Here is a 20,590-nt window from a genome sequence, read left to right as displayed (position 1 = left end):
AACAGTTTTGCCTTCGGCTGCCATTTCCGATTGTTATCTGTAACGTCATCAGGATAGCGAGCTACTCAGTTTCACAGTCATGGGACTGAGTATCCCACTGACGGACCCTGGACAATAAGACGCAAAAAATCACGTAAGTATGTCCACTGGAACATTTCTATGAATTTAGAAATCGCATATTGTCGCCTAAGAAGCAATACCTGGTATGTCACAATGCTCTTCCTATACATTATGTTCCTTAAGACTTGTCACGCCTCCCAACCACTTACGGATATACAGTCCATCAGAACAATATTTCGTTGCGTTAATTTTCCTATGGTTACTTGTAAAGGAAAAGAACCTTAACGTACCATACTCTAGGGATATATGTTTGCATGACGTATTTACGCACTCCTACAGTGTATTGTACATAATGATCATTTTCTTAAATAGATCAAAACCAAACCAAACCAAACCCCATGGCACTACAGCCCTTGAAGGGCCTTGGCCTACCAAGCGACCGCTGCTCAGCCCGAAGGCCTGCAGATTACGAAGTATCGTGTGGTCAGCACGACGAATCTTCTCGGCCGTTATTCTTGGCTTTCTAGACCGGGGCCGCCATCTCACCGTCAGATAGCTCCTCAATTCTAATCACGTAGGCTGAGTGGACCTCGAACCAGCCCTCAGGTCCAGGTAAAAATCCCTGACCTGGCCGGGAATCGAACCCGGGGCCTTCGGGCGAGAGGCAGGCACGCAACCCCTACACCACGGGGCCGGCTTCTTAAATAGATAGGCATACCAAAATGAACATAACAAAAATTGTTCTGATTGGACTGCTCATCCACAAGTGGCTGGGAAGCGTGACCAGTTTTAAAGCAAATAATGGACATAAAGAGCATTATGAGATACGAGGTGTTACTTCTTAGGCGACGATATTCGTGCCTGCCTTCGAACCGTGGCTGCATTTGTGACATACCAGCGAAAATGGCACGCAGCAATTAAAACATCTGTCGGGACTACGGAGAGCGTTCTTAATCATGAAACGTATAGTTGAGGATTTAAAACACTAAGAATTTTCATTTTGAATGGTGAATACGTAATATTTGTAAGGAACTGGTTTTTGGATATAAAATATGGGTCATATCTGACTACACCAACACCTGCACTAGTCATTGTTTTTAATCTATATACAGGGTGATAGGTGTATAGCTGCAGATATTTCTTCTAGCAATAGAGAACGATGTGACGAACCACTATATATCAAACTTTTAGTAATCCTCGGAAGTTATTTTCGAGAGCAAAAAGATACGATGTTTTTAGAATAGGTAGTATGCCTTGTTCTTGTGAATGATTAGCTTCCCTTTGAGAACAGGCGAGTCACGCGCCATTCGTGCCAAACTGGTTTCTGTTTATGTTTACAAGCAAGTGTACTACTGTAACAGCTGAACGCTACCTATGCTATGCACGAGATGTTACGTAACAAACTTGTTAAACTGGTTTTATGTTTAAGAGCAACTGAGATACGATAACAGCTGAAGGTGGCTACTACAGTAGTGTATGCCATATTACGTTACATTCTCGCCAGACTGGTTTCGTTGTTGTCAGTATTTAGTTTCCGTCTTAGGGGGTTCAGACAACCCTGGTCATCGGTTTCGGACCCTGAAGATGTACCGAAATCTCAGCGTTAATACTGGTTCATTTGCTGTTATGTTATTTAAGGGATTGGGATATCTGTGGTCATCAGCCCCGTGGTCTAGTGAGTATGGAAATGACCTGAAAACCTGTACGACTGATATAATTATTGGTTGGGATAAGCGCGCCGGGACGTGAAATACGGTACGATCCCCTTTGTGCATTGCGTAAAGGTAGAAGAAAGATGGCAGTTCCTTACGCCAACGAAAGCAGTCATGGGATGCCCAAATGAGTAGCATCGGAATTGAGTTATCGAAACACATCGAACGTTTAGTTTCAAAGGAATAATGGACATGTTATACAACTAAATAAATTAAACGTACCTATATTTCGTGCCTCCTTCCGGGCTGAGTGGTTCAGACGGTTGAGGTGCAGGCCTTTTGACTCCAACTTCACAGGTTCAAACCTGGCCCAGTCCGGTGGTATTTGAAGGTGCTCAAATACACGTCAGCCTCGTGTCGGCAGATTTTCTGGTACATAAAAAGAACTAGTGCAGGACTAAATTCGGGCACCTCAGCGTCTCAGAAAACCGTAGAAGTAGTTTTTTCTATTTTGCTTTACGTCGCACCGACACAGATAGGTCTTATGGCGACGGTGGGAGAGGCAAGGCCTAGGAAATGGAAGGAAGCGGCCGTGACCTTAATTAAAGTACAGCCCGGCATTTTTCTGGTGTAAAAATGGGAAACCACGGAAAACCAACTTCAGGGCTGCCGACAGTGGGGTTCGAACCCACTATCTCCCGATTACTGGATACTGGCCGCACTTAAGCGACTGCAGCTATCGAGCTCGGTGTAGAAGTAGTTAGTGGGTCGTAACGCACTTAACATTATTATTATTATTATTATTATTATTATTATTATTATTATTATTATCATTATGTCATTAAAAGCTGAAATACGTGGAAAAAATAGGAAAATATGCGTGGTTTAAGAGGAAACAAGATTAAATATATCGGTCGCAATAGTTACCTACAGATTACCATGCGTAAGAGGAGAAGCAGGTCAAGCTCGTGGGGATGAGTCAGCTGTAATCTCGTATTCTGTATAAACATCAAACATACACGTCAACAAATCTAAGAAACATAAACAAGGTTACACGTTAGAGACATGTACCTATTAACCTGAACGCCAGGCCGACGGTCGTTTTCATGAGTACAGATGAGTTATCAAATTATACACAATCCACAGATGTCGAACGTATCTAAGAAGATTCCGTCAAAACTAAATTACATTTTACTATGATGGTGCTAATAACAAATCGCAGCAGCTGTTGGCTTTACGTTGCACCTACACAGATAGGCCTTATGGCGACGATGGGACTGGAAAGGGCTAGGACAGTGAAGGAAGCGGCCGTGGCTTTAATTAAGGTACAGCCCCAGCATTTGCCTGGTGTAGAAATGGGGAACCACGGAAAACCATCTTCTGGGCTGCCGACAGTGGGGTTCGAACCCACTATTTCCCGAATAATGGATACTGGCCACACTGAAATGAAATGTCGTATGGCTTTTAGTGCCGGGAGTGTCCGAGGATAAGTTCGGCTCGCCAGAAGCAGGTCGTTCGATTTGACACCCGTAGGTGACCTGCGTATCGTAATGAGGATGGAATGATGATGAAGACAGCACACACACCCAGCCCCCGTGCCGGCAAAATTAACCTATGATGGTTAAAATTCGCGACCCTGCTGCGTATCGAACCCGGGACGCCTGTGATCATGGACCAGCACGCTAACCATTTAGCCATGGAGCCGGCCTGAAAACCCGTGATGTTGTAGTACATAAGCACCTGTATCCACGACCTGCGCGTCGTGATGAGGATGAAATGATGAAGATGGCACATACACCCAGTTCCCGTGCCAGGAAAATTAACCAATTAAGGTTAAATTCCTGACCCTGCTGGGAATCGAACCCGGGACCCCTGTGACCAAAGGCCAGCACGCTAACCATTTAGCCATGGAGCCGGACTTAAGCGACTGCAGCTATCGAGCTCGGTAAATCGCAGCAGATTACGCTATTGCGTGTTAAGATGATGTTGGTAGAATACAGTATACCTGTTAAGACATAAGGCTGCAGTAGAAGAAGAGGAAGAAGGAGGTAACGAGAGCCATATAGTCAAGCAGTACAAAGCCGAACAAAGCGCACATTAGTGACACAGACATAAGAATGGCGTGGTCGTAGGAACTACAGTCGCATTAGTAACACTCTGTTGTTATGAACTAACATACAGTACGGTCTCCGTAATTCCAGGTGGACGGTAACAAGACAATCTCGAATAGAAAAGAACGGATTTACGAACGTACAGGAAAAAGCCTTTGAACAAAAAAATGTACCTATGTTAAACATTACAGTACAACAGTTTAGAAAACAAAAACATACAGATTGCCTTACACTAAAAGAAATTTTAAACTTTCTTTTGTAAATTAACAAAACACTCTAGGCAACCTTCTTAAGTTAAATGTTAACTTATAGTTCCTATTTCAGTAATGATGAATATAAAACAATTATTGTATTGACTACTTATACGTGATGATGATGATGATGATCATGATGACGATGACGACGACGACGACGATGATGATGATGATGATGATGATGATGATGATGATGATGATTGCTGTCTTAATGTTATCGGCCCTTAAAAACGCAAAGTGTCCTCTGTTTTAACTCGTAGTGAATAAAAAAATATAAATTGCTCGAAGCCTTTCCCGATAGATTCATGAAGGGCGACCCGTGGTCTGTTCTGCCACACGATACACTAGCAGCGTATCATGGTATTCGTGGTATTCATACACTGGCATTATTCAAATACTACTACTGATGCTACTACTACGAAGTAACTCGCGTACTAGTACGGACGATAATTCGCATCTCTGACAGCTGTTATTCAGGTCAAGGTCAGACAGACCGGTTTCACGAAGGGGAGGGGAACCTGCCTTTTAGCTTACTGCTGATTTTGCAGTGCCTATTAAACGTATCAGGCTGAGTGGCTGAGTGGCTCAGACGGTTCAAGCACTGGTTTCATGAACTTAGCAGGCTCGATCCTGGCTCAGTCCGCTGGTATTTGAAGGTGCTCAAATACGACCGCTTCTGATCGGTAGAGTTACAGGCACGTTAGAGAATACCTGTGGCCAAAATTCCGATACCGCGCGTCTCCATTGGCACGTAAAGATTTATTATTATTATTATTATTATTATTATTATTATTATTATTATTATTATTATTATTATTGGGCGAGTTGGCCGTGCGATTACGAGCGCGCAGCTGTCAGCTTGCATCCGTCGAAAAGCCACTAACAATATTATTATAAAAACTGTGTTGGTCTATTATTACTAACAATTATGAAAATAAAAGTTAATCGCCCCACTCAAACTTCGTAGCTCGTAATCTGTCAGAAAACACTAAAGAAAATAGTGAACTTTTAACAGGTCCGAATTATTATTAATATTATAATTGCAGACATTTCTCCGAAATTACGGAAACATGTACTTACAAATTGTTTTACGTCGCACCGACACAAATAGGTCATACAGCGTCGATGGGAGAGAAAAGGGATAAAAGTGGGAAGGAAGCGTTCGAAGTCTAATAAAGGTACAGTCCCAGAATTTCCCTGATGTGAAAATGGGAAACTACGGAAAACAATCTTCCCGGCTGCCGACAGTGGAGTTCGAACCCACTATCACCAGAATACAAGCTCACAGCTGCGCGCCCCTAACCGCACGATCAACTTACTCTAAGCTCCAATGCCGGTCTAAGTAGCTCGGACGATAGGGTGCTGGTCTTCTGATCCCACCTTGGCAGGTTCGATGGCGGCTCAGTTCGGTGTTATTTGAAGGTGGTGAAATACGCCAGTCTCGTGTCTGTAGATTTACTCGCATTTAAAAAAGTACTGCGGTACAAAATTCTGGCACTTCAGCGTCTCCGAAAACCGTAAAAATTAATTAGTGGAACGTAAAGATATTAGTAGTAGTAGTAGTAGTAGTAGTAGTAACATTACTATTACGGAAGTTTTAATTAAACGGGTCCGTTACAATACCTTCCGGCACTTACTGTCCAGTAGTTAGCCTTCTGCCCATCCCTGTGGTATAGTGGTTAGTGTGATTAGCTGCCACCCCCCCGGAGGCCCGTGTTACATTCTCAGCTCCGCCACAAAATTTGAAAAGTGGTACGAGGGCTGGAAGGGGGTCCACTAAGCCTCGGGAGGTCAAATGAGTAGAGGTGGTTCGATTCCCACCTCAGCCATCCTGAATGTGGTTTCCCGTAGTTTCTCACTTCTCCAGGCAAATGCCGGGATGGTACCTAACTTAAGGTCACGGCCGCTTCCTTCCCTCTTCCTTGTCTATCCCTTCCAATCTCCCCATTCCCCCACAAGGCCCCTGTTCAGCATAGAAGGTGTGGCCGCCTGGGAGAGGTACTGGTCATTCTCCCCAGTTGAATCCCCCGACTTCATGTCTCACGCTTCAGGACACTGCCCTTGAGGCGGTAGAGGTGGGATCCCTCGCTGAGTCCGACGGAAAACCAACCCTGGAGGGTAAACAGATTAGGAAAAATAAGAATAAGCCTTCTATTAGAAATGCGCGGCGGCAATTCCACAGTAGACCGAGCTCGATAGCTGCAGTAGCTTAAGTGCGGCCAGTATCCAGTATTCAAGAGGTAGCAGGTTCGAACCCCATTGTCGGCGGCCCTGAAGAAGGTTTTCCGTGGTTTCCCATTTTCACACCAGGCAAATGCTGGGGATTTATCTTATGTAAGGTCGCTTCCTTCCCACTCCTAGCCCTTTCCTGTCCCATCGTCGCCATAAGACCTATCTGTGTCCGTGCGACGTAAAGCAACTAGCAAAAAAATTCCACAGTAGCTATTTTTCCTTCGAGCAATGTTCACGCATAGTTGCAACTACGGTTTTTGAAATCTGTCTCATTAATAACAATATGGCTGAATACGTACAGCCTTTTCTTTCAGTGTCCACCGACCTTTCATTGACTTGAAAAGTTTATGAATAAGCATAGACAACTCGCATTGTCTATTGTCAGAAATTCATCGTAGACTGTCGCAATAACAGCACATAAATGTTGCGCCCATTTTTCATTTACTTATTAACTATTTCCTTTCATTTTGTCAGCTTGGATCACTGAGTAATACCATTGACGTCTTATAAATCACACACAACTACACAATACTCGATTCGCACGTATGTGCTGGTATGGATCTTCGAGGTCACCGTAAGGATTCTGTGTACAATTCACACAGAGTACCCTAGACCGGTTTTCGAGTACAGCAAGTGGTCTGGCACGTGAGTCATCCTCTCCTACTTGCCAAGCCTTTAGGAGAAGTGCACAACAACATGTGTTGGCCTGCGATAAGAAACAGGTTCAACAAGCCCTATAGTCTGCTACTGTACTACCACTACGCGTGGACAGAATGACGTAACCGGTATATCCTGCTACGGCCGTTCAAAACACATTCGGTCCTGAAATATTTGGCTCAGTTATGGGCAAACTAATAGGACAAGGTAAAAAGTACATAGCATATATTGTAAGATGTATTTTTCTTTGCCGACTAGCTTAATATCTGCACGTATACCCCTAACAGTCTGTATATATAAAATAACTTGTCCTGACTGACTGACTGACTGACTGACTGACTGACTGATTCATCATCGCCGAGCCAAAACTACTGGACATAAAGAAATGAAATTTTGAGGATATATTCATATTAAGATGTAAGTGCTCACTAAGAGAGGATTTTTGGATATTTCGTCGATAAGGGGGTGAAAAGGGGGGTGAAATTTTAAAAAGAGTGTATCTATATCTCAAAACATTCAAAGTTTACAGATGTAAAAATTGGTATTTAGAATCTTCTTTTAAAATAAGGATACACGTATTTTTTTGTTTTCTGAAAACCCCAATAGGAGGGGTGAAAAAGGGTGAAAATGGGGAAAAATGGGTCGAAAGCCTTCAATCAGGATACCGGTACTTATATCTCAGAAACTGAAGATATTACAGACCTGAAAATTGGTACTTTTGATCTCTTTTAAAAATAAAGAAACACGTATTTTTTGTTTTTGGAAAATCCAATTAATGGGAGGGTGAAAAGGGGTTGAATTTTTAAAATGAGTGAATCTATATCTCCAAACTTTTAAAGTTTGCAGGTGTAAAAACTGGTATTTAGAATCTTCATTAAAAATAAAGAAAGTTGTATTTTTTTGTTTTCGGAAAATCGCAATAGGAGGAGTGAAAAGGGGTGGAAAAAAGTTGAATGCCTTTAATGAGACTACTTATATCTCAGAAACTGAAGATATTACAGATCTGAAAATCAGTGTTTGGGATCTCCTTTAAAAATAAAGAAACACGTATTATTTTGTTTCTGGAAAATCCAATCAAGGGAGGGGGTGAAAAGGGCGTAATATTTTAAAATGAGTGTATCTATATCTCAAAACTTTTAAAGTTCATAGATGTGAAAATTGGTATTTAGAATCTCCTTTAAAAATAAAGAAACACGTATATTTTGTTTTCGGAAAATCCTAATAGGAGGGGTGGAAAGGGTTGAAGAAAGGGTCGAATGCCTCTCATGAGTCTACTTATATTTCAGAACCTGAAGATATTACACACCTGAAAATTGGTATTTGGGATCTACTTTAAAAGTAAAGAAGCACGTATTTTTTCGTTTTTGGAAAATCCAATTAATGGCGGTTAAACAGGAGTGACAAATTGGGGTGAATTTTTTGAAAGACTATATCTACAGAATATCTTGGAAACGGATAATGTTACAGACGTAAAAAGTGGGTGTTTGGAATCTCCTGTAAATGTAAAGAAATATAGGTGATTTGTTTTTGGAAACTCCACTTAAGGGGAACTCAAAAGGGGTGAAATTTTAAAATGAGAATTTTTACAGTATATCTGAAAAAAAACTTAACATGTTACAGAAGTGAAAAATGGTATTTTTTCTCTATTAAACATAAAGAAACGTGTATTTATAGTTTTCGGAAATATCACTTTGGTGGAGGGGAGTGGGTGTAAAAGTGACTGAAAATGGTGTTGAAATCTTTTAATTAGGCTACTGATGTATCAAAAATGAAGATGTTAAGACGTGAAATTTGATATTTTCAATCTGCTTTAAAAGTAAATAAACACGTATTCTCGGAAAATCCAATGAATGTGGGGGGGGGGGGGGTGAAAGAATTGAAAAATTAATTGGCTTAATTGTATGAGAATACATACATCTAATAAAAACTAAAGTTGTTACAGACGTGAAAATTCGTATTTGGATCTCCTTAAAAAAAAAAAAAAAAAAAACCGCGTTTTGGGCGGGAAACCATCTTGGAGGGCGGGAGTGTAAAGGAGTTGAATTTCTTTCATGAGGACACATAAATCAAAAACTGAAGAAGTTAGAGTCGTGCTCATTGGTATTTAGAAGATCCTTTACTATTAAAGAAACGAGTATTTTTTTACGTGAAAATTCACTTAGGGGGGGGGGGAGTAGTGTGAAATGAAGTGAAAAAAGTAAATTACTTTTATGGGGATACTTATATCTCAAAACTGAAGGTAATAGACGTGAACATTGGTGTTTGGAATCTCCCTTAAACATAAAGAAACAAGCCTTCTTTTAATTATTTGGGGGGGGGGGGTGCCGGTAAATAAACTTAACGGCGGTGGGGTGTAGAAGGAGGTGAGACCAATTGATTTTACTGTTATTAATGTACTTATAAGGATCCTCCGTTGCTCAGGCGGCAGCGCGCCGGCCTCTCACAGCCGGGTTCCGTGGTTCAAACCCCGTCACTCCATGTGACATTCGTGCTGGACAAAACGGAGGCGGGACAGGCTTTCTCCGGATACTCCGGTTTTCCCTGTCATCAGCCATTCCAGCAACACATAATAATAATAATAATAATAATAATAATAATAATAATAATAATAATAATAATGTTCCGGACCGTCGTCAAATGTGCGGACCGCGCTGGTAACGGCTCCTGGACGGGTAATTACTAAGAATGCAGTCCGGCCGCGGGTTAAGTGCCGCCAAGGCACCCAATATGACACCACGCCGGATCTCCTGAAGGATCTTATCCATATTAAAAATGATTAAAGGAAAGGATAGCAAAGATTTACGGACCCAACTGACCAGGAGGAATATCTGAGCCTAGCCCGGGAAGTACGAAATCGATTGCTGGAAAGGAAGATTGAAAAATGGGAGGAAACGTGCTGTAAAATAATAGAAAACGAGTCAGATCGGGAATTTTGGTGGATTCTCGCAGAAAACGAGTCAGATCGCGAATTTCGGCGGATTATATATCTAAGACAATAAGCATTCAATTATAAATTTCAGTATAATACCGTAGCGAACCACGGGTATCTTGCTAGTTTCTCATATAAAGACAGGGAAGTATGTCATGTATGTCTACTTTTAAAATTATTCATCTGTTGTGCAAAGTGTTGATAAATTCTATTTCTTGTGAGTACGAAAACGCATAACTTGTGAATAATTAGTCAAAGTTATTTACCTTTTTCTATCATTCCTCATTCTATATTTATATGTTCACAGCACTGTCTGGTAATAGAAAAAACGGGATTGTTCAAATGATTGAAAAAATGCTCACTACTACTAAAAATAAATTGAAAAAAAAAAGGAATTTTCTCTCTGATTCTCTTGAAAATCTTCTTTCGGTTAGAAGTGAAGCTTCCACGGTGTGTAGAATTATTTAGTTCTTTTACCGGGATGAAGCGTGTTATTGCTTTCTGTACCTTCCATACAGTTTGCTAACGTTTCGAATATATTGCAGTGTTGTTTATTTTATGTCAAGGCGACAGAAATATCCCTACTCGATCCGAGGCAATTGTTGCCTGCGAGACTGATTACCTTCCAACTGAAATGAAACAGCTTTCTCTCTACGAATTCTGTAGTAGGGAGAAGACTATGAGATGGCAAAACTGCTGGAATGAAATATAGTATGTTTTAAGTTAGATTAGTGTGTGTGCATGTGTGTGTGTGTGTGTGTGTGTGTGTGTGTGTGTGTGTGAGAGAGAGAGAGAGAGAGAGAGGGAGAGAGAGGTACTGGGAGAGGGAGATAATGCTCAAATGAGATGAATTCGCATAGGCATACAAATACTTACCTAGTTTTATAATACGAAGTATGTATAGAGATGAAGAGGGATAAAGCCACAATGTGCAAATGAAGTTCACCTTTCCTTCATGTTATATTGAAAAATTGTATAGCATATTTTATAAATAAATAAGTAAATAATAATAATAATAATAATAATAATAATAATAATAATAATAATAATAATAATAATAATAATAATAATAAAACGTAACACCTTACGTTACACCAAAGGGTTTCCCATTGGAAGTCAGGGCTGCAAACAAGTTCTGACTTCAGAAATACACATTATTGCGGCACCCACAGCATTTGAGTTGTTTGTAAAGTGACGCCGTCGGCTATTATAGAGTAGGCTGCGGCGTGAAAGTGGCCACGGCTGGTTCACGACCGACAGCTCTGCACTCCAACTGACCAACGGAGCATTGGTGAGACCGAGAGGGGCTAGTCCTCCCACCATCTGCTATCCTGAGAATAGTTTCCCGTGGTTTTCCATTCTCCAATACTAAGACGAATGCCGGGACAGTAGCTAGTATAGGCCACTGTCGCGAGCTCGCTCACCTTCTCCACACATCTCCATTACCACCACAAATCTCCTAACCAGTGGGACAGCGTCACCGTCTAAGAGGCCTGCCTCCCCATTCAAAGGAGGAATGAAAAAAATTTAGCAGTAGTAGCCCTTTCGCCGATAGTAACAGTTGTTTCTTATTTTCTGCTGGTCGTAATCATAAATCTGTTTCTTTCAAGGCCACAATCCTCACTTAATGTCCGAAAGGAATTGTAAGTCTATCAATTAGTCAGCTAATACCGTGGTGCAATCCGCTAAGCGCATGGTCTTTATTCGTTACCCGTTGGCCCATACTTCCATATTGCGATATGTCAAGCTGATTAATCTATCAGCGTCTCCTATTTCAATTACTCGTGCTGGTTACATGAAACCAGTGGCGTGGTGCCTTTAGTTTCGTGATTCAGGGTATAATGATATTGCTGACCACAGCAGGCAGAAGCTTATCGACCTACTGCACTACATATTCAACTTTGTTAGTGGCCTTCTTAGCATGGTGTGTGAAAGCGTAGAATTATGCGCTAAGTATTGATATCTGGCTCGCATGATATCGTGCTGGCCACTCAAGGTCAGACATGACTTAGACGACTTATACATGCTCAAGAAGTTCAACCACAGAACCCATTAAACACTGCGGGTGGTGAAAATAAATTTGTGATATCCTGAATTTACCATAGCACAGGTTTTTAAATTTCAATTTCGTGTGGCTGTTGCAAGCCGAGTGCAGCCCTTGTAAAGCAGACACTCCAGTGAGGGTGGGCGGCATCTCTTTTTTGTAGGTAACTGCGTGTTATCGTGGTAGAGGATAGTGTTATGTGTGGTGTCTGAGTTGCAGGGATGTTGGGGACAGTACAAACACCCAGCCCACGGTCCATTGAAATTAACCAATGAAGGTTAAGTTCCCCGACTGGGCCTGGAATCGAACCCGGGACCCTCTGATCCGAAGGCCAGTATGCTGACCATTCAGCTAACGAGTCGAACACCATAGCACAGTACCGAAATGGGATGACGTCCCAAAGCCCCTCAACTAGGGGATGGAGAGCAGGTGGCAACCATGTAAGTCCCTAGCTGAGCCTTATTTGTTTGAGGCCATACAGTTCCATCACTCCTAACTTGTGAATTTATTATTACTTCAAAATTCGACGATATTAGATTTTCGTACCATGTGAATTATTATTATTATTATTATTATTATTATTATTATTATTATTATTATTATTATTATTATTATTATTATTATTATTATTATTATTATTATTATTATTATTATTATTATTATTGTGTGTATTATCCCACTCAGGTGGGGTCGACAAGGTTTGGAGAGCAGTTTTAATTTTCCTCGGTCCCACATACCTTCTTTTGTAAGTCATTTCTCCGTCAAACACCCTCACGCACAATGCGCCGATATTATATGCGACCGTCCTCTTCCTTTGCTCCCTCCTACACTCATTCCCTCAATTATTTTATTAACGTAATCGTGATCACTTCCCATAACGTGTCCATACCATTGTTGCCTTCTCTCTTTAAGTTTCTTGGAAATTCGTTCCACCTTGCCACTTCCTCTAATGTTTTCGTTTGTCCATTCCCGTTACTCAGCTCATTCACTTCAATATTTTCATCTCTTCCACATCCACTTCTTTATCGCGTACTTTCTTGATTCCTCAGGTCTCTGCTCCGTACAACATTGCAAGAATTACCATAAGTTTATATTTTTTTCCTTTAGTTTTATATTCAATCTCCTCTCACAAAGTACGTCCGGTACCTTCCACAAGTTTAATCAGCCGGAGTTTATCGTATGCATTACCTCCGAGTCCAAATTTTCTACCTTATACACTGTAGAACCAGGGAAATAATAATAATAATAATAATAATAATAATAATAATAATAATAATAATAATAATTCCCCAGCTATAGTTATCCACTGAGTAAATTAACTCTCCCTACACTAGCCTCCGATTATTTCGAATATATACGGTATTGCGCAAATACGTATTACATGAATTTGAAGTTGTTGAATAATTTATTTCTATATGCAATTTATCCTCACATATAATGGCGAGGTTATCTCACTGCATGTTCAGATAAACATGGGACTACTTTCCAGAGCACTGTTTGACCGTCAAGTAAGTCTCAGTACATAAAGCGCTTGTTCCTACAATCCTGCTCATTACATGTTTGAAATTCAAAAAGCAGTCATTAAGGAGATGCAGTTGTCTACGTGCAGAGCAGCACGTTGCATAAGGTGTAAATTCCACTTCCTATTCGAGAATTATTAGTGGAGTTACGAACAGAGGGCAAGTCCATAAGGAAAATTGCCTAAACGTTTAAGAAACCACCGTCTTCTGTGCAGTATGTGCCAGAAAAATACCGTCAGACAAAATATATGAAAATGAAGTGTCGTTCGGTACGACCAGTGAAAACAGAAACTAGCCACAAACGCGCAATTTTGAGGTGTATAATGAAAACTCCGAAGACGAGTGCCCCACAATTGATAGCCATGCTTGAAAGGGATTACGGATTAAACGTAGAAGCACAAACCATCCGTAATATAATTTTCAAAAGCTTGATATAATGGTAGGGTTTCTCGGAAAAAGCCCTAGGCTTGTAAGGTCAACAGACAGAAGCTATTAGCCTTCTCAAAAGAGCATATCAACAAACCACAGGCCTTCTGGGATTAAGTAATATTTAGCTGCGAAAGCATCTTTAGGATATTTCGGGTCGGGTGGAAGAGTTGCGGTGTGGTGGAGACCTAATCAACAGTTGCACAGCCGAAATCTTACACCAACAATGAAGCATGGTGGAGGTGGTATTTTTGTCTGGGGTTGCATGAGTGCTTCTGGCTTGGGAAGCGTGGTGTTTGTGGAAGGAAACATTGACTGCTGGCAGTACTCGGACATACAGAAACCGAATATACACGCTAGTGCGGAAAAACTCATCTTAAGAGAGTCATTTATCTTTCAGCAGGATAATGACCCTAAGCCCACAGCACTGAATGTGAAGCTGTGGTTGCTTTACAACACCAGAAGACAACTTCATACAACTCAACAATCAACCGACATGAACCCAATGGAACATTTATTGGGGGATTTGAAAAGGAAATTGACGGCACATGACATCAGGAAAGAGGAACAATCCAAGTTGACATTGCTAGGAGAATGGAACAAAATCGAACCTGAAACAATTCGAAAACTAGTCACAGATATGCACAAGAGAATGGAGGACATCATCAAGGCTGAAGGAGGCCCGACGGATCACTAAAACCGAATCACAGTGACACAAAATTCAGTGTTCATAGACTCATTTTGCCTTATATTCTGTAATATATGTTTAGTTTTCTTATTTCGTTCGTTATGAGTTATATTTCAAGATGTTATAAGTCATTCCAGTGGATCAATTATTGAACTTTTATAGATACACCAAGCGTTGTGTTCTGATGTGTGTTGTATATAGGACATTTTGTGAAAGTACATTAAAAAGCAATGAACGTACCCATTTAATTACCTGCAAGGCATTTTGATTTGACGCAATTTGGGCTGCCCGCGTGTCAATTTTGACGTTCCATTTTGCTCCATCAGATGGTTGAGAAACGCATCTATGTTGAGCGATCTATCCCTAAGGTCACGTAAATTTTAGTTCATTTTATCGGGTAAACACCAAATTTTGCTGACATCGTACGACATCAGTGCCAACTGGAATTTCTCTGCCGTTCCAAAACCCGACTACCTCTGCCGGGCTTTGAACCCACGATCTTGAGATCTGGAGGTACTCTCTACCAATGTTCAACAGACAGCGCTGATTCGGGAATGAGGTTGCAAGAGTCGGCTATCAACTTCAGTGTATTAGCTCTTAGAACTGTCGACATGCAAAGATCTCTTGTGACGCATTTGGTGTTTACCCGACATAATTACTATAATAGAAACTCAGCCACAGGCCGCCCGAGGGAGTTATTGTTTCTCTGCCACATGGTAAAGTAAATTAGATCATCGAAGTGGACAAAGAGGCAACGTGCATGGCGTCAAATAGAAATGCCTGCATACTATAGCTTCGGCCTTTCTCACGTTCAATGACTGTTTAATGTACCAATGACAAAAGTGTTTCGCTTTGAATTGCCCAAGAGTAAGGATGTTCATTAATCTAAATCTCAGAAATGTTTGTAAGATGCCGGGATGAGTGGCTCAGACAGTACAGCACTGGCCTTCTGTACCCAGCTTGGCAGATTCGAAACTAGCTCAGCCCAGGGGCATCTGGTGGTGCTCAAATACGTCAACATCGTGTCGGTAGATATACTGGCACATAAAGGAAATCCTACGAGATAGCATTCCGGCACCTCAGCGTCTCGGATTACGATAAAATGTAGTTAGTGAGACGTAAAATTATTATTATTATTATTATTATTATTATTATTATTATTATTATTATTATTATTATTATTATTATTATTATTAGGATGATTGTATCGTCATAAACACAGGACTGCAAAACTAATCATAGGATGCAGCGTAACATAATGGGAACGGTATGGCAAATGGGGTACATTAACTACGAATGAAATTATACCTATTACACGGGCCGCACAGCTGTGAGCTTGCATTCGGAAGATAGTGGGTTCGAGCCCCACTGTCGGCATCCGTGAAAATAGTTTTCCGTGGATCTCCCGGATGCAAGCTCACAGCCGCGCACCTCTAACCGCCCGGCCAACTCGCCTATTTTCACCATACGAAGGACACGGCCGCTTCCTTCCAATTCCTAGGACATTCCTATACCCTCGTCGCCATAACACCTATCTGCGTTGGTGCGACGTAAAGAAAACTTTATAATATACCTATTACCACGTAATATAGTCCGTTTTCGCAGCGTAACAGCTAGCGCTATTGGTTGCCGTCCTCGGAGGCCCGGCTTCGATTCCCAGTAACTCCAGGTATTTAAGAAATGGCAGAAGGGCTGGTGTGTGGTTAAACTTTTACATATAGCTCGCCTCTGTTGGTAGTCTGTCTGAAAACTGTACAACTTCGGGAAAAGGACACGAGTATATTCTAAAACTAGCAAGATACCCGTGCTTCGCTACGATATTATAATGAAAATTATAATTGCATGCTTAACGTTTTATATATAATCCGCCGAAATTCGCGTTCTGACTCCTTTTCTGAGAGAATCCGCCAAAATTCATGGTCTGACTCATTTTCTGAGAGATTACGGCAAAATTCCTCCAGTTTTTTCAATCTTTCTTTCCAGCAATCCATTTCGTACTTCCCGGGCTACGTCCAGGTATTCCACCCGGTCATTTGGGTCCCTCAATCTTTGCTATCATTTCCTATAAGCATTTTTTATATGGATCAAATCCTTGTGGAGATCCGGCGTGGTGTCGTCTTGGGTGCCTTGGCGGCACTGAACCAGCGGCCGGACTGCAGTCGTAGTCATTACCCGGCCAGGACCCGTTTCCAGCTCGGTCCGCACATTTTGACGACAGTCCAGAACTTTATTGTTATTATTATTATTGTTGTTATTATTAGAGTGGGCGATATTCGTTGAATTTAGATTATTATTATTATTATTATTATTATTATTATTATTATTATTATTATTATTATTATTATTTTTATTATTATTATTATTATTATTATTATTATTATTATATAATTCGCTGGGGCCATCAAGGACCACGTTAAGTCTTGTTGCATTTGACACTGAACTTAGCCTTCTTTAGAGCCCAAATTTCCCTCATTCTTTGTGAGTGGGCCTGCTTACGCTCCTCTGTCCAAGGGGCACCGTGTCTTCTCTTCGGTTGCTCGTCTCGGTTTAGCCCGTTCGTCAATATTTTCTTGCGGAAGAGATCTCTGTTAAGGGCGTCTTCAGCTGAGATATGTAGCATTTGAAGGTCTTCTTTGGTATTTCTAAACCAGGGAATTGTGGTTTAGGGGTTTGAATAAAAAAAGTGAAAGATTTCTTTAGTTAACTTTCTTCTGTCCATTCTTTTCAGATGACCGTAAAATCGTGCCCGTCTTTTTCTGATTGTGTCGGTAATTTTCTCTATTTTGCTGTAGACTTCCTTGTTGGATCTCTTTTGTTGGACTCCATTTCTGTACTTTGATCCCAAGATTACTCTCACAATTTTGCGTTCTCTTTTTTTCCAGTTCTTCAAGGAGTCCTTTGTTGGCATTTAGAGACAGGGTTTCGGCTGCATATAGAACTACTGGCTTCAGAACTGTTTCATAGTGACGTATATTGGTGTTTTGGGAAAGGCATTTTTTGTTGTAGATTGTGCGGGATGTTTGGTAGGCTATTTCCAGTTTGCGTGCTCGCTCCTGAAGTGCTTCTTTGTCCAGTCCATTTTTCATGATGATCTCACCCAGGTATTTGAATTTGTCTACACGGGTGATGTCCGCGTATTTTGTATGGAGTTTTGGTGGAGCCTCTTTGATGTTAGTCATTACTTCTGTTTTCTCAAACGATATCTGCAAACCAGTTTGTTCGGCAATTTCCTTTAAAATTTCAACTTGAGCTCTAGCGGTTTCGATGTCGTTTGAGAGAACAGCAATATCATCGGCAAATGCTAAGCAGTCTGTTGCGATCCCCTTGGATTTGGTACCAATTCTCAATGGACTGTAGTTGGTTTCCTGTAATCTCACCCGCCAGGTTCTGATGATCTTTTCAAGAACACAGTTGAAGAGTATCGGGGATAGCCCATCACCTTGTCGGACTCCTGTTTTGATGTCAAAGGAATGCGAGAGACATCCGTGGAACTTAACCTTGGATTTTGTATCGGTCAGTGTGGCTCTAATTAATGCCAGCAGTTTCAAATCAACTCCAAATACATTTAAGATGTTTAGCAGGACTTCCCGGTCAATGGAGTCGTACGATATCTTAAAGTCCACAAAGACAGACACATACTGCTTGGACCTTAGTGTACAATATCTGATGATCGTTTTGAGATTTTGTATCTGTTCAGCTGTTGAGCGACCTTTTCTGAACCCTCCTTGGTATTCACTTATTTGATGTTCGACTTGTGCTTCCAAACGCTCCAGGATGGCAAGTGATAGAATTTTGTAAGTCACGGGTAGCAAAGATATTCCTCTGTAGTTGTTGATGTTCTTCATGCTGCCTTTCTTGTGTAATGGATGGATCAAAGCTATTTTCCAATCTTCGGGTAGGGTCTCCTTGTTCCAAATTTTTTCTATTTGCCTTTGGAAGATATCAAGTGATTCCTCTGGGGCATATTTCCATAGTTCTGCTACTACTGAGTCTTCCCCCGGCGCTTTGTTATTTTTGAGACGGGCAATTTGGCGCTTGATTTCATCTCTGTCGGGTGGTCTGGAATCTGGGTACCTAAGTAAGGGTTCCTTGGTTTCAATGGGGCTTTGCAGTTTAGAGCAATTAAGTAAATTCTTGAAGTAGTCTGCCAGAATGCTGCAATTTTCTTCATTTGACGTCGCCAGTGAGCCGTCCTTTCGCTCAAAGCATACAGATGGTGGTTTATAGCCAGTGAGTTTACGTTTGAAGGCTCTGTAGTACTCTCTGCTTTCATCTTCCTAAAGTTTTGTTCTATCTTTTCAATGAGATATTTTTCGTATTTACGTTTCTCAGTTATGAACACCCTAGCTGCTTTGGCACGTTGGGTTTTGTAGGTTTCCCAATCATTTTCTGATTTCGTAGAGTAGTACTGTTTCCACGCATTGAGTCTTTCTTGGAGGACTGATTCGCAGGCACCATTCCACCAGGCATGCTTTTTGCTTCTCTTGATTTCTGCAACGTCTTTGGCGGCCTCAACAAGGAGACTTTTGGCGTTGTTAAAGTCACAGTCATTTGGTCTAGCCTTCTCCTGGAACTTCTCGACCCTTTGCCGAAGTTTATCATTGTCGAAGCGTGTGATCTGTTTGGTTGTCTTCCTTGAGTTTGCGGGATTTGCTTTGAATTTGATAAGAGACATATAATGATCTGAGGCCACATTGATGCCTTTCTTTACCTTGACATTCATAATCTCAGGGCTCTTTCTCCTGGAGATTGCAACATGATCAATTTGGAACTCTCCGAGAGCTTGGACGGGAGAACGCCAATTCATTTGCTTTCTGGGTAGATGGCGAAAGTGGGTCGACATGACCTGCAGATTGTGATTTTCGCAAATGGACACCACTCTTTTGCCGTTGGGATTGGTTCTTTTGTGAGCAGGGTAATTTCCTATAACTTTCTTGTACTTCTGTTCACGACCTAGTTGGGCATTGAAGTCACCCAAAAGAAGCTTGACATGGTGTTTGGGGATTTTGTTTAATTTTTCATCCAGTAGGTCCCAGAAATTATCAACTTCGTCTGGATCAGACTTGTTCTTATCGTTTGTAGGAGCATGTGCGTTAACTAGGGTGTAGGTTTTGTTCGCGCATTTAATTGTGAGTATGGGCAATCTGTCATTCACAGGTTCGAAATTTGCAACCGATTTAAGGATCTTGGTTCTAACAGCAAACGCGGTTCCAAGCATCACAGCTCCATTGAGGATTCCGTTTTGCGCTTTGCTCTTGAAAAATCGGTAGGCTTCGGATTCAAAAATCTCTTCATCTGGGTACCTTGTTTCCTGTAGTGCCATTATGGATATCTGATTTTCGTGAAGAGCTTTGTTGAGGGTTTTCAGCTTGCCAGTTTGTGTAAGTGAATTTATGTTGAAAGTTGCTAGAAAGGTTTTAGATGTTGGCCTGCGTTTTTGACTCTTCGGGGTACACCGAGACGCTCCGACTCGTCTCTTGCATGATGTCGAGTTTCCCCCAGAATCCGAACGAGACTCGTGGGCCGTGGCGTTCACGACGAGGGATTTATCCGAAGATTTACCCCCTGGGGTATGTTTCTTGAAATGTTGTGCCATCATGCTTTTTGACTTGACTTTGCTTTGGACGGGTACCCATCCTTTTACAACTAGGGTTGTTAGCCCTAGAGGTTGCCTCAAGATGTTTTATGGCTTCTGGTCATTTACCAGTCTTCGCCGTAACCCTGGCAAGGGACCAGTTTTTTTTTCAACGTGGAATTTTATTTCCCTACTACTCTCTGACTCTGCTGGCGGCAGAGCCAGCGAGCTTCCCCAATTCCAATGGGACGCGCCCGATGAAGGTAACCGGTAAATCCCCACACGGGTATGATTATTATTATTATTATTATTATTATTATTATTATTATTATTATTATTATTATTATTGATATTCTAGACCCCAGAGCAAGATGCAAGACCGTTACTTGGCGGTAAATTATATCTGCTGCCATTGTCATTGATGACAATGTGACCAGCACCA

This window comes from Anabrus simplex, chromosome 1, assembly GCF_040414725.1.
Source record: "Anabrus simplex isolate iqAnaSimp1 chromosome 1, ASM4041472v1, whole genome shotgun sequence".
NCBI classification, from domain to species: Eukaryota; Metazoa; Arthropoda; class Insecta; order Orthoptera; family Tettigoniidae; genus Anabrus; species Anabrus simplex.
The sequence above is the reverse complement of the archived record's forward strand: the minus strand, read 5'-3'. Positions refer to the sequence as shown.